This window comes from Myotis brandtii, unplaced genomic scaffold, assembly GCF_000412655.1.
Source record: "Myotis brandtii unplaced genomic scaffold, ASM41265v1 scaffold59, whole genome shotgun sequence".
Lineage (NCBI taxonomy): Eukaryota > Metazoa > Chordata > Mammalia > Chiroptera > Vespertilionidae > Myotis > Myotis brandtii.
In genome coordinates, this window is record NW_005370223.1 from 5,575,574 (window position 1) to 5,587,142 (window position 11,569).

The following is an 11,569-nucleotide window of genomic DNA, read 5'->3' on the forward strand; positions in this document are numbered from 1 at the left end:
AAAAGTAGAAAGGAAGGAATGGGAATAATGATTCTCCCACAGCATACTTAAAAGTTAGTCCTTCCTGGGCCGTGTCAGGGTAAGTACCTTGCCTTTGCTGATAGCTTTATTATTATTACGTCATTAAGTTGACAACATAACTGCATAATCATAATGGCTAGCCAGTACTCAGAGGGTGACCTGTCAGAAAGTGGTCTAGACACCACTTGACCCCAGTTTCTCCTCACCATTGTTTTTCCTCCCACAGGTGAAGAGCCGGGTGCTCACAGAGGCAGGCATTTGCTCCAAGTCCCACAGTTAGTAAATAACAGAGTCCAGACACAGATGTTCGTGGTGTGGACCTCAGAGTCCTGGCCCTTCCCCCTGTTTTCAGGGAATCCCCTTCCCCGAAAGGAGGCCCCAGCTGGCTGGGGCTGCCCAGCCTGTAGAGCCTTCAGACAGGATTTCCTCCCACAGCAACAGACCTTCTTGCTGACCCTGTCCCTTTTGTCACTTCATTGTGAGTATCTTTTCTCGACCCCTGACCCCAGTGGTCTGTATCCCCTGGTTACGAGGGTAAACAGATATGTGAGTGATATTTGCTGGATTCCCAATGGTCAAAGTCTCTCTATCTTTCCTAGCACCTCTCAGCCTTTTCATTCTCTCCTCATTATTTAAGCCAGCATGGCGCAATTTTCCAAAACATGCAATTAGCAAGGGCACAGAAGGGACTGGGTCCATAATTAATTAGTGGTCCGGGACACAACAAAGCAAAAGCAAAGCCAAGGATGTGAAAAGACCAGAAAACGGACCCTGCAGGAGGAAGATGCGCACATTCTAGGACCTTCCTCGGGAGGAACAAAGAACCCAACACTCCGCTGACTAATTCAAATCCCCAAAGTTTCTCCACGGTCTTGGGGTTGAGCAGACATCAATCATGGGTGGTGGTCGCAAGCGGAACATCTCCTGCTCCAGGATGAATGGCTGCCTCTGTTCTAGTGGTGAACCCATCCTTTCCCATTGCTTTCATGTGGGTAACACTGGCCTCTCTGTCCCTCCATGATTGTTCGAGCCTTTTAGAGTCAGTCTTTCCAGCAAGATGGCCCCAGCCCCTGGGATTTCTTGCTTTTCATGAAAGCAGAAGTCAGGTTAGCACACCAGGATTTACGAGACCGACCTAGGGTGACTGTGGAGGCAGAGAGGGGAGACGGTAGAACACCAGGATTCCCAGAGGCACAGCTACGATTCCAAGGTGGAGAAGCTAGGAGGGCTTGGGTAGAAGTCCATCCAATCAAATTCACCCGCAACATCAACTTGTTCTCCAACGCCCGTGGTGAAGTGTAGATGACAGGGGAGTGTGGGCACTGTGATTAGTGGAAGTGTTGCCTTGTCATTAGGAGGAAATAGAAATGACGTTCGCTTTTGGTTACTAGGGTCTCTAGTCACTGCCCGAAAGGCCAGAGCCAGCAAAACGAGAAGCCTGGCGAGTATGACAGCAGGTTCCCACATCGCATGGGGGTGACATACCCACCATCACATACTTGCCAGGGGTGAAAATTAGCGTCCTAGATAGAACCAGAGAGTTGAAGGACTCTTTCACTGCGTTTCCTTACCTACAGCCCAATTTCCTTTTGGTTCTTGGGTGGACGAATGCCAGCTCTCAGGGCTGATCTCTATACTTAAGGGAGCATGACTAAACCCACCCACCACACCACAGTCTAAGCACTCTGCTTATTCCCATGGCAATGGATATAAGCAATGGCAGATGAAAAGGAAAGGAAAATGAAGGTGCCCACCAGGACATTTCTAAGACACACTCATTGCTACTGCTGCTCAAAAGAGTAAATGCTATGATGCATGTTGCTAAGCGATGTTGCATTTCCAGCCCTTCATAACTCCATTAGCAACACAGGATGGGACGCACTCCACGGGGAGAATCATGAGATGCTTTCTTATTTCTGTGAATAATCAGCCTCGGCAACCACGGCTTCCAACATGGAGCAGAAGTGATTATCCTGTGTGCCCCGGCGGGGATGCGGATTAGAACTCAGCGGTGAATGTCCCGTGGGAAGTCCGTGGGCTCTCTGCTAACCCACTCCCCCACAGCGCCCTCAAGCCTTAGAAAATAAATGAATTCATAAGTAAGCACACATTCTTTCCATGAAATGTCTCCTCCCCAACCTTGTATTTGTCTATGTAGCAAGTGCTAGAAAACTGTGAATTTTAAATACACTTCAACATTTGGAGTAAAATGATTCTACGCATGTTTATCTTCCTGATCCAAAGATAACCCTGGTTTGGGGGATCCTGTGTGAGGGTGGCTGCTCTGCAGGCCGGTCCCAGATCCCACACTGATGACAACAATCCTTTGGTTTATAGACACTAGAAGTTGCTCAGATTTAGCTGCCAACTTATGGCTCCTTGCTTCTTTTTCCCAGCATTCCCTGGTTACCCCAAATTCTCAGTTGCCCAGAATTCACGATATCCAGTATTCCCCACTAACTCAGTATTTCCAAGCTACTAAGTAAGTATTACACATAAGTAATTTGCAATAAATAAATAACCTTTTCAGCAGGATTCTACCAATGGAACTCCGGAACTTTTCAACTCTTCAGATAAGCAATGCTGTATATCAGTCAGAGCATAGAGTCTGGATGGAGTCAGACTCCATAGGTGAATCTCAATGACACTATTTCCCATTGAGGTGACTTGGGGCAAATGAATGTCTCGGTGCCTCTGCGTCTCACCTGCTGTTGCAATGGTTAAATAAGTTGAGGTATGTAACGTGCTTAGCACAGTGACTCCTTCTGGCACCTTCTGGCTCTGGGGCAGAGCTGTAGAAGTATTTGCCAGAGTCTTCAACCACCTCTCCTTTCAATTAAAATAAGCAAACACCTCGGTTTATGAAGGGAGAAACAGCCAACTCCAGAATGCACCCCTAGGATCTGTATGCACTGCTTTTATATTTCAGAGGGAGCCCCTGATCTAATGAAGCTAGAAATAGCCAAATTTCGAATTCCTATAACATCAAACTGTTACTAATTATGGTTCTGGTCATATGCCATATGTTTCCCAGAAATAACAAATGTTTCCTAGAAAAGTAAGTGGCTAATAAGGGTAGGAAAAACATATATAGTAAATGTCCTTGTTTTTCTTGGCTGCTAACTTTCATACAATGAAATATGCAATGAAAAAATATGACCATTCAACTGCAGCTACTTCTACCCTTCAGAAAGACCCTCGAAGCACTGAAACGTAGGGAGCTGTGCTCAAATAGCATTGTCAAGTAATTTCTTTTGAATCTGCCACATTTTAAACTTCAAAAAATGTTACTCGGGTCTCAGGTGTTTTTTTCCCCAGTAGATATTACAGTGGTAGATGTTAAACTAACTCTATGTGATTCTCATTTTCAAAAACACAATTTTGGACTGCTTAAGAGTGACAATGTATCCCCTTGAGTTGCATTAAAAAAATTTCATTTCAGGTTTAAATATAGCCTTTTTGTGTGGGTTGCTTTTTTTTTTTTCCTACTAGGAACACATTCTCTGAGACCATTTCTCAATATTTCTATTTAACAGGCTCCATGTTTTAGATTTTTAAAAATTCCCCTTTATATCACTTAAATGTGATTGAAGTGAATTTTTGCAACTATCTAGTGAAAGAAAATTAATTATTGATCAAGTGAGCTTCATTTATAAAGGCCATACCAACAGTAGGAGGCTGAAGGTATGTTTTCTTTCAGTACATTTTATACGCAAGAGCATGTATTTCAAGAATACATCAGTCTGATATTCTCATTCATTTCTATTTCCTGATGTCGATAAGGCATGATGATCCTATAGGCCAGGGGTCCTCAAACTACCGCCCGCGGGCCACAGGCAAATACAAATATTGTATTTGTTCCCATTTTGTTTTTTTACTTCAAAATAAAATATGTGCAGTTTGCATAGGAATTTGTTCATAGTTTTTTTTTTGTGTTTTTTTTTATTGCTTAAAGTATTACAAAGGGTATTACATATGTGTCCTTTTTCCTCCAACAGTCTGAGGGACAGTGAACTGGCCCCCTGTTTAAAAAGTTTGAGGACCCCTGCTGTAGGCGCTCAAAAGGGATCAAGGTCTGATCCAAGCTACTTTGGAGACAGCGCTGCCCTCCGTAGTGTGATGGTACTACATGTAATCAGTGTGCTGACGATGCCACAGGCAATGCCAGGTGTTGGGATTATAATGATGAAAACAGCAGACCTAGGTGCTGTCCTCATGGAGCTGAGAGTCTGGGGTAGGGCTGGTTAGTCAGCACTACCCCATGAACTATACCTTATCAGACTGCAACAGGATAAGTACAGATATTTCAAGTAATTGATTTGACACAGTTACAGCAGTTGGGCATTGTTGCAATACCCAATGTGTGACTAAGTGGAATGTGTGGTCAAGTGGACACACCTCGCCTCACTGAATGATTGCCAAACTTGCAAAACAAATTTCCCATGGCAGGATCTCAGCACTGGTCACGGGCAGGACACATATTGGTCTGTGATGAATTGAAACTTTTTTTAAAAAAAATCTACTCCTTCCACTAGATAGTTTGGGAAACTTTTGTACCCACTCATCTACTGATGGGCACTTGGGTTGCTGCCAAATCTTAGCTACTGTAAATAACACCACAATGAACATAGGGGTGCATATATTCTGCACATATTCTAAAATTGGAACAATACAGAGAAGAAGTGATTTTTAAGAGTGGATTGGAATGGAAGGGGCAGAGATAACAGCATGAGAAGAGGTATGAAGGCGAAGGAGTGCAGGGATGTCCTGGGCCACCTGGTTCATTGCAGTTGGAGTGTGATATGGGGATGGGGCAAATGGAAGCAAGGAGATCAGTTTGAAAAGGTCAGTTGCAGCCAGTTAGTAGAGGGCTTCGAATGCCATGGAAGAGAATTAGAACTTCATTTACAATTGGAAGTTACCAAATATTCCTGAATGTGACAGTGACGCGAAAGAAAGCTCTATCTGACCAAACACTATTGGTCTCATTCGTATATTGGTCTCTATAGGCATCACTTGAGGCAGGATGTCTTTAGGTGAAGTAAATAATAATAGTAAAAATGAACTTTTAAAAAGTTATTATAATGGTGCCATACAGTATAGTCATATGTCTAAGTAAACTTGTGTAATCGTAAGTCTGCCCGGGCTCCACAGCATAGCAAATGCCACTTGAAAAGGTCCAATCCTGGGTGATGACAGCGATTTGGAAATGTCATTTCTTAGCTTAACAGTGACGGGAGGATGCACATTCTTCCTGTTTTCAGAGACTCTGGTTAAACCACAGAGATTACGGAACATTAAAGTAACATACCATTACAGAAACTTACACTACAATGCCAAGTACCATCACCAAAGGACACAGGAGTGGCATTTTTTCTCTCTCTGTTGTTCTTAGCTCCCTATAAACTAGACTTGAACTCATTGGATGTGCTTCATTTTAAGTTCCTGTGTGTCACCAAAAGGCTATTAATTCTTGCAACTGACTGACTTGGAGTGTTTGGCAGCATTAAGATTCCCATAAATGTACCTTTAAAAAAATAGAGAAGCTACTAAGTAAGTTTTCAATTTTGAGGGTAAAATTTAATGTAGTTTTAACAAATAAAAGAAGGCTCTACAATGGCCTGCTCTCTCCCCCACAGGGGGAAAAATATTACCACGTTAGTATTGCACACATTTGCTCCATAAAAATCTAATTACTCAGTCTTCTAATTCTGGTTTCATACTTTTTGAAATTGTGATGTAAGAACTAGAGAGTTATAAAGATACCATCCTATGAAGCTGAAAGCTGTGCGTTTAGAATTGGCCGTGTTTGCAATGCTATGACTATAGTGCGAAGCTAAAACACGGTGTTGTGAGTCACTCGCTGATCATGATGTGCTAAAGCAGTGGTTCTCCACGGACTGTGACTGTGCCTCTCCCAGGAAACGGGGGACAATGCTTAGAGATGGATGTGGGGGTACTGCTGGCACTGACCCTTCTGCACTGCATAGGACATTTTTAAAAGGCTATTTTGATGGTGTCATACAGTAGTCACCCTCACACCAGAAGGATCTGGTCCAACGGGTTGCAGTTGAGAAACCCTGAACTCAAGAGTCACACTAACACATTCCCATCATTCCTCTAGGCATATATGAAAACAACGTTGATTCACATAATCTGAACATCAGGAACAAGGAAGTTCCTGGAAGGAACCCTCGTGCACTGCCGGTGGGAATGCAGACTAGTGCAGCCACTGTGGAGAACGGTATAGAGTTTCCTCAAAACACTAAAAATGGAACTCCCATTTGACCCAGTGATCCCACTTCTAGGACTATATCCCAAGAAACTAGAAACACCAATCAGAAAGGATCTATGCCTCCTTTTGATACAATGAACTACCCTCCCCTCCCCCCCGATTTTTGCAAGTGAGACCCGAAGGTGACCCTCACAGGAGCCCTGGTTTAACCCCATCCGTGGAAATGCTTTATGCACAGATATGCAAACACTGTCATCAGGGCATCTTCAAGCAGAGCTTCAGAAAAGACAGGCATGACTGGAGACTCAAACAAGGTTCCAGACAGGTCTTATCTGCTGAGTTGTAAGTCATGATGATTTTAAGATGCACCATCAATTAAAGAACAGCTTTTGAGAACGTGGCAAGGAAATACTTCCACTTAAATGTGCCCCTTGATTGTAAAATGCGAACATTATTTTTAGAGACAGTAGATATGCAAAAGGTGTAAAGTATATTAAGTGTATGAGAAGATATACTGAGCTCTTTTTGTAAAAAATGGGAAGACTGAAACTCTATCCCTTAGATCAGTGATGGCGAACCTTTTGAGCTCGGCATGTCAGCATTTTGAAAAACCCTAACTTAACTCTGGTGCCATGTCACATATGGAAATTTTTTGATATTTGCAACCATAGTAAAACAAAGATTTATATTTTTGATATTTATTTTATATATTTAAATGCCATTTAACAAAGAAAAATCAACCAAAAAAATAAGTTAGCGTGTCACCTCTGACACGTGTGTCATAGGTTCGCCATCACTGCCTTAGATCCTGCTCAGTCCGTGTTAATCTTAGTTATTTTCACTTGCGTTTACATTGTCCCCTCAACCTTCCGCCACCGTGCCGGGAAGAGGTGGTAAGATGCAGGGTCGGTTAGCGGTACCACCACTAGATCCTCAGCAACAAGAACAGATACCAATCTCGTAGGTTGCCTCTAATTTCCTCTCCTGGGATTTCTCCAAGGCCTTTGACTGCAAACTGATACTGTGAAGAACACCTGTGCTGAGCATGGTCCTCGCACCGCTAGAGAATATAACTTCACATAACTACATGCTTAGATGCAATGCATATTTAAAATTATTTTTTAAATTCCACCTAATAACCAACCTATACCACTTACGCATCAACGAAAACATACCAGCTATATATTTGCTTATTGCATATTATCTGCTTGCTCCACTGAAAGTGAAGATCCATGTGAACAAGGATTTTATCTGTGTTTAAATGAGTGAGTGAGTGAATGAATGAATGAATGAAATATTCACCCAAATAGCAGAGTCATTATACAATTGCAGATGTCTTTTATTTCACATGCGTGACAGGAGGCAACAGGACTCACTGCATGTTATTAACTGCACATGTTCACTCAGTCATTCTCTACTGAGCCTCCCATGCCTGCCCCTGCCACCTTCCCAGTTTCCCTCACGTCATGCCCCCAATGCTCCCCACTGAACTGGCCATGGTTCACGCTCCACGCTCCACGCTCTCTTCTGTCTCAGAGCCTCTGCCCAGCGCACTCCCCTCCACCCCCAGCCCTCCAGCTTCCTTCAGGAAGGCTTCCCTGATCACCGCTCCACTAGGTGCAATGCCTGCATTTTATAGTTTCATAGTTTCTCGTGTTTGGTTCGGTTTTCATTATAGTACTTACCACATTTGTAAAATATAATTTGTGTAGTTATTTGACTAATGTCTCTTCCCACCTCATACCACTCAACTGTACGCAGAAGCCATGCCTGCCTCATTTTCCATTAATATCCCCTCATCTAGCACCATGCCTGTCAGATAGCAAGCGCTCAACCAATATTTATTGAATGAATAAATGAATTATTTTTTTAGGACTATAATCTGCTACCAAATATATGAGTCCATGTTCTACTGTATCATTCTTCTTTGGACTCAAGTTGGGGGCTTCATTGATACTTTTTGGTTCAGAGAAGTCATCATTCTCTGAAGTCTATAACATTAAAAGAGCTTGTTGCAAAATTACTGAAAAATCAACTGCTTTTTATTCTTTTTCTACATACTAATAAAAAAGTAATGTGCTTCCTCCCCCCACCCCCCATTTAATTGATTAGCTGTGTGGGCATTAAGAACATAACTGGGTGGAAAATGGTGGTCAGGAAATCAATTGCTTGGATAATGAGTATTTGTTTCTATGTCTGCATTTGAAAACATCTGGAAGCGTATTTTAATTACCCTCTAGATATTTGGTGTCTTGTGCTCTCAGCCTCTGAAATAATCTCTTCCCATTACTGTCCCCGCATGAAAGATACTCTGTTGACAAAATAGGTGTTTCTGATAGAGGGGATTTTATGGGACATTGAAAAAGGGTAGTGAACTTTGGGGCCAAGAGGATTCAGATAGTATTCTCTTCAAGAGGAGGAGCAAGGAAGAGGTCTTTAGTGCAGAGAACTGCAGAAAAATAGGATTCCATGTAATATCATGTAACTAAGAAGCTAGTCACACAGGAAGCCTTGGGGAAGAGTATGGAATTCTTGGGGATCCAGACAAAAGGGTTCTAGCCTAAAGGAGCTAAAGAAAGACAACTAAACCACCGGAAATCAGAAATAATTGTAAACCTGAAACTTATTTATGTACTTCACTTTAAAATAGTTTTGTTGCATATATCTTCCCTACGGTTGTTATCAGGATCTCTGTCGCTGGCCCATTTTTATGAGAGTGTATGGAACTCTTAAACAGGGTTCCCGAACTCCCCGGAAGTGGGGGCAGGGTTTGCTAACCTAGGCCACCCTCTTGGAGAGCCCCGCGAGGAAGGTTAGCCTCCTTAAAGAGGGCCCCTGCCCGCTGCCTTGTTCACTACTATCACGGGCCAGCAGTAGCCCAAAGGGGAGTTGCTCATTCACTGCCTGGAGCTTTGCTGTCCATTTCTCATCCCAACTGTCCTCCTGTGGGCCTGGCAGATGCCTCAAATCTGCAGCACGAACTCCTGCAGCCTCTCCTTGTTCCACATACAACAGGGATGAAGGAGAGCTTATATTTGGGGCTCACTCGAGAAGGGGGTCTCCAGTGACGAACCCCCTGTCCCTGAGATCACAGACACAGAGGAGAGACCTGGATGCTTGAGGAGCAGCAGCAAGGCCCAGAGGCCCAGAGCAGACGCCGATTCTCTCCACCTCCAGGTCCCAGGAAAGGTTCTTACGTTGAATTATACTCAGGCTTTACTGTCTCCCGGCATTTTCTTATAATTCTTTAGTGTGATGTTAGAAAGATCCAAGGAATTAATGCAATGGCTACTATCATATCTACTGGTAGGGTTGTGCTATCCATATGTAGTTCAACCAGAGAATTATGACAAGAAGAAACGGCCGCTCAAGCTGCCTGATCCCTACCAACTTGATGTACAATTCTCTGTTGGCTTCCAGGAGACATACTTTGGGGTTGAGACTTACTTCTCAATGTCACGAGGAGAGAGAAAACAACAAAAGTTTAGATTTTGCTTAGCATAACTTCAGATATTTCTTTACTGTCCCATAGATCTCATGAAGAGGACTGGCCTACCAAATTTGGAATAAAGACTTTGTACTTTCACTTTCTGGTGTCCTTCAGACCAGCCATGTTGCTCCCCTAATCTATAATAATAAAAGTGTAATATACTAATTAGACCGGACAGCCGAACGACCTTCCGGACATCCTTCCAGACATCCTTTTGGACGACCGTCCAGATGAAGCCGGGGCTGCGAGGGCCAAGCCCCTTGCACGAATTTCGTGCATGAGGCTTCTAGTGCTTAATAAACCAGGAGCTTGATGGGGATAAAGGAAGTGGGCTGAGTCAAGTACATGTACATTTCATTTCACATCTACTTCTCTCCCTCCCCTATAACAGCAGTAAAATACAAAATGAGGTTTGGTTCTTGCCCGCATTTATCTTATTTTTGTCATGTGCTCCTCATATAAAACTATTTGGCCAAGTAAATATTCGATTACTATCCATGCCTCATTTACAAACAGCCACAAAACATGTCACCACGGCCTAAGCCATACTACCTTGCTTACATATCTTGGCTGGTTCCCATCTGCGGCCACAAGCATATTTTGAAAAAATATCCACAAAATTCATCTACCAGATTTCCCTCTCTGAAAAGCCAATTTCCTAAATATTCAATGAGTTGGCTTCTGAGACCCACATCCACACATTAGGAAAGTAATAATGTTCTTGTCTTAACAGGAAATTCACTATTGTGGTTGCTGCTTTCCTAATTGTACCAGAGTAGAATTTCAGAAGAACCTTTTCTGAATGAGAAAACATCCCACCTGCTTGCCGCCCAGGATCCTCTTACATGTCCCAGGCCCAGTGAGCACCCTGGGAAAGTAAGGAGGGGCCCATGCATATTGCCTTTTTTTCCAGGAAGCAAGACAGGTTTTTACTTCATTACCAGCTATCCTGTTTTGTTTCTAAGTAGATTTCTTACACTTAAATAATGTTTCTGTTTAACCAGAGTCACCATAGAAGAGAATTGCATTTTTTTTAAAAATTAGAATGGGTACATAGTTTTCTTTCCAGTAACATAAATTTATCAAGAGTTAAAAATGGAAATGTATACCTCATGATGAAGCTTTAACAACACACATAAGCTAGCATTTTCCTTTTACCAAACACCAAAACATGTAAACACACAGCAACCCGACTAGGACGCAATAACTTTGCATTCTGAATCTTAATCGGCACAATGGAAACTCAGGCCTTCGGAGAGGTTAAAAAAGTCACTCACAGTACGCAGCCGCGCAGAGCCTGGGTCCCGGAGCCTCCTGGGTTCACGGATGAGCCTATGACCAGCAGCTCTGTGGCCCTGCAACCGAGATCGCGCATAATTAACAAATATTTCACTTGAAGGTTTGACCGTTCGGTAAAGCAGTTTATGTAAGGCTGTTACTTTTAATTCCTCTGAAGTTGCTTTGCCAACAGGAAACAGGAAACACACCTACAAGAACACTGACATATTTCAGCCTAATTGGTCTTTGTGGCTCAAAGTACTCAGAGTGAGTCTTGTATCACAGGGGGTGGGAGGTACAGTCCCCCAAAGAGTAGGATTCGTGTCCTCGAATTTCACAGTCTAAAGTCCTTTGGATAGATGCTATTTAGGCAACTTTTAATGGGGAGAAACAGGCACTCTTAGTAACATTCAGGCCTATAGCTTTAATCCTGGAAGGACTATAAACTTTAGAACAAATTCATGTGTATATACACATATGTATGTGATAAATATGTGACTATATAAGTAATATGTTATTTTTAGTATATACATTATTAAAATAAT

The 11,569-nt window shown here is 42.7% G+C and overlaps 1 protein-coding gene across 2 annotated transcripts in view; it reads right to left on the minus strand.

Moving 5' to 3' along the window:
- The window catches only part of NCALD (neurocalcin delta), a 222,268-nt gene that overhangs the window by 119,236 nt on the left and 91,463 nt on the right, over positions 1-11,569 (minus strand). For both annotated transcript variants that reach the window (XM_005879281.2, XM_005879280.2), the window contains exon 3: positions 11,024-11,101. The gene's annotated coding sequence lies outside the window, so the exon portion shown is untranslated. The remainder of the gene's footprint in view (positions 1-11,023; positions 11,102-11,569) is intronic.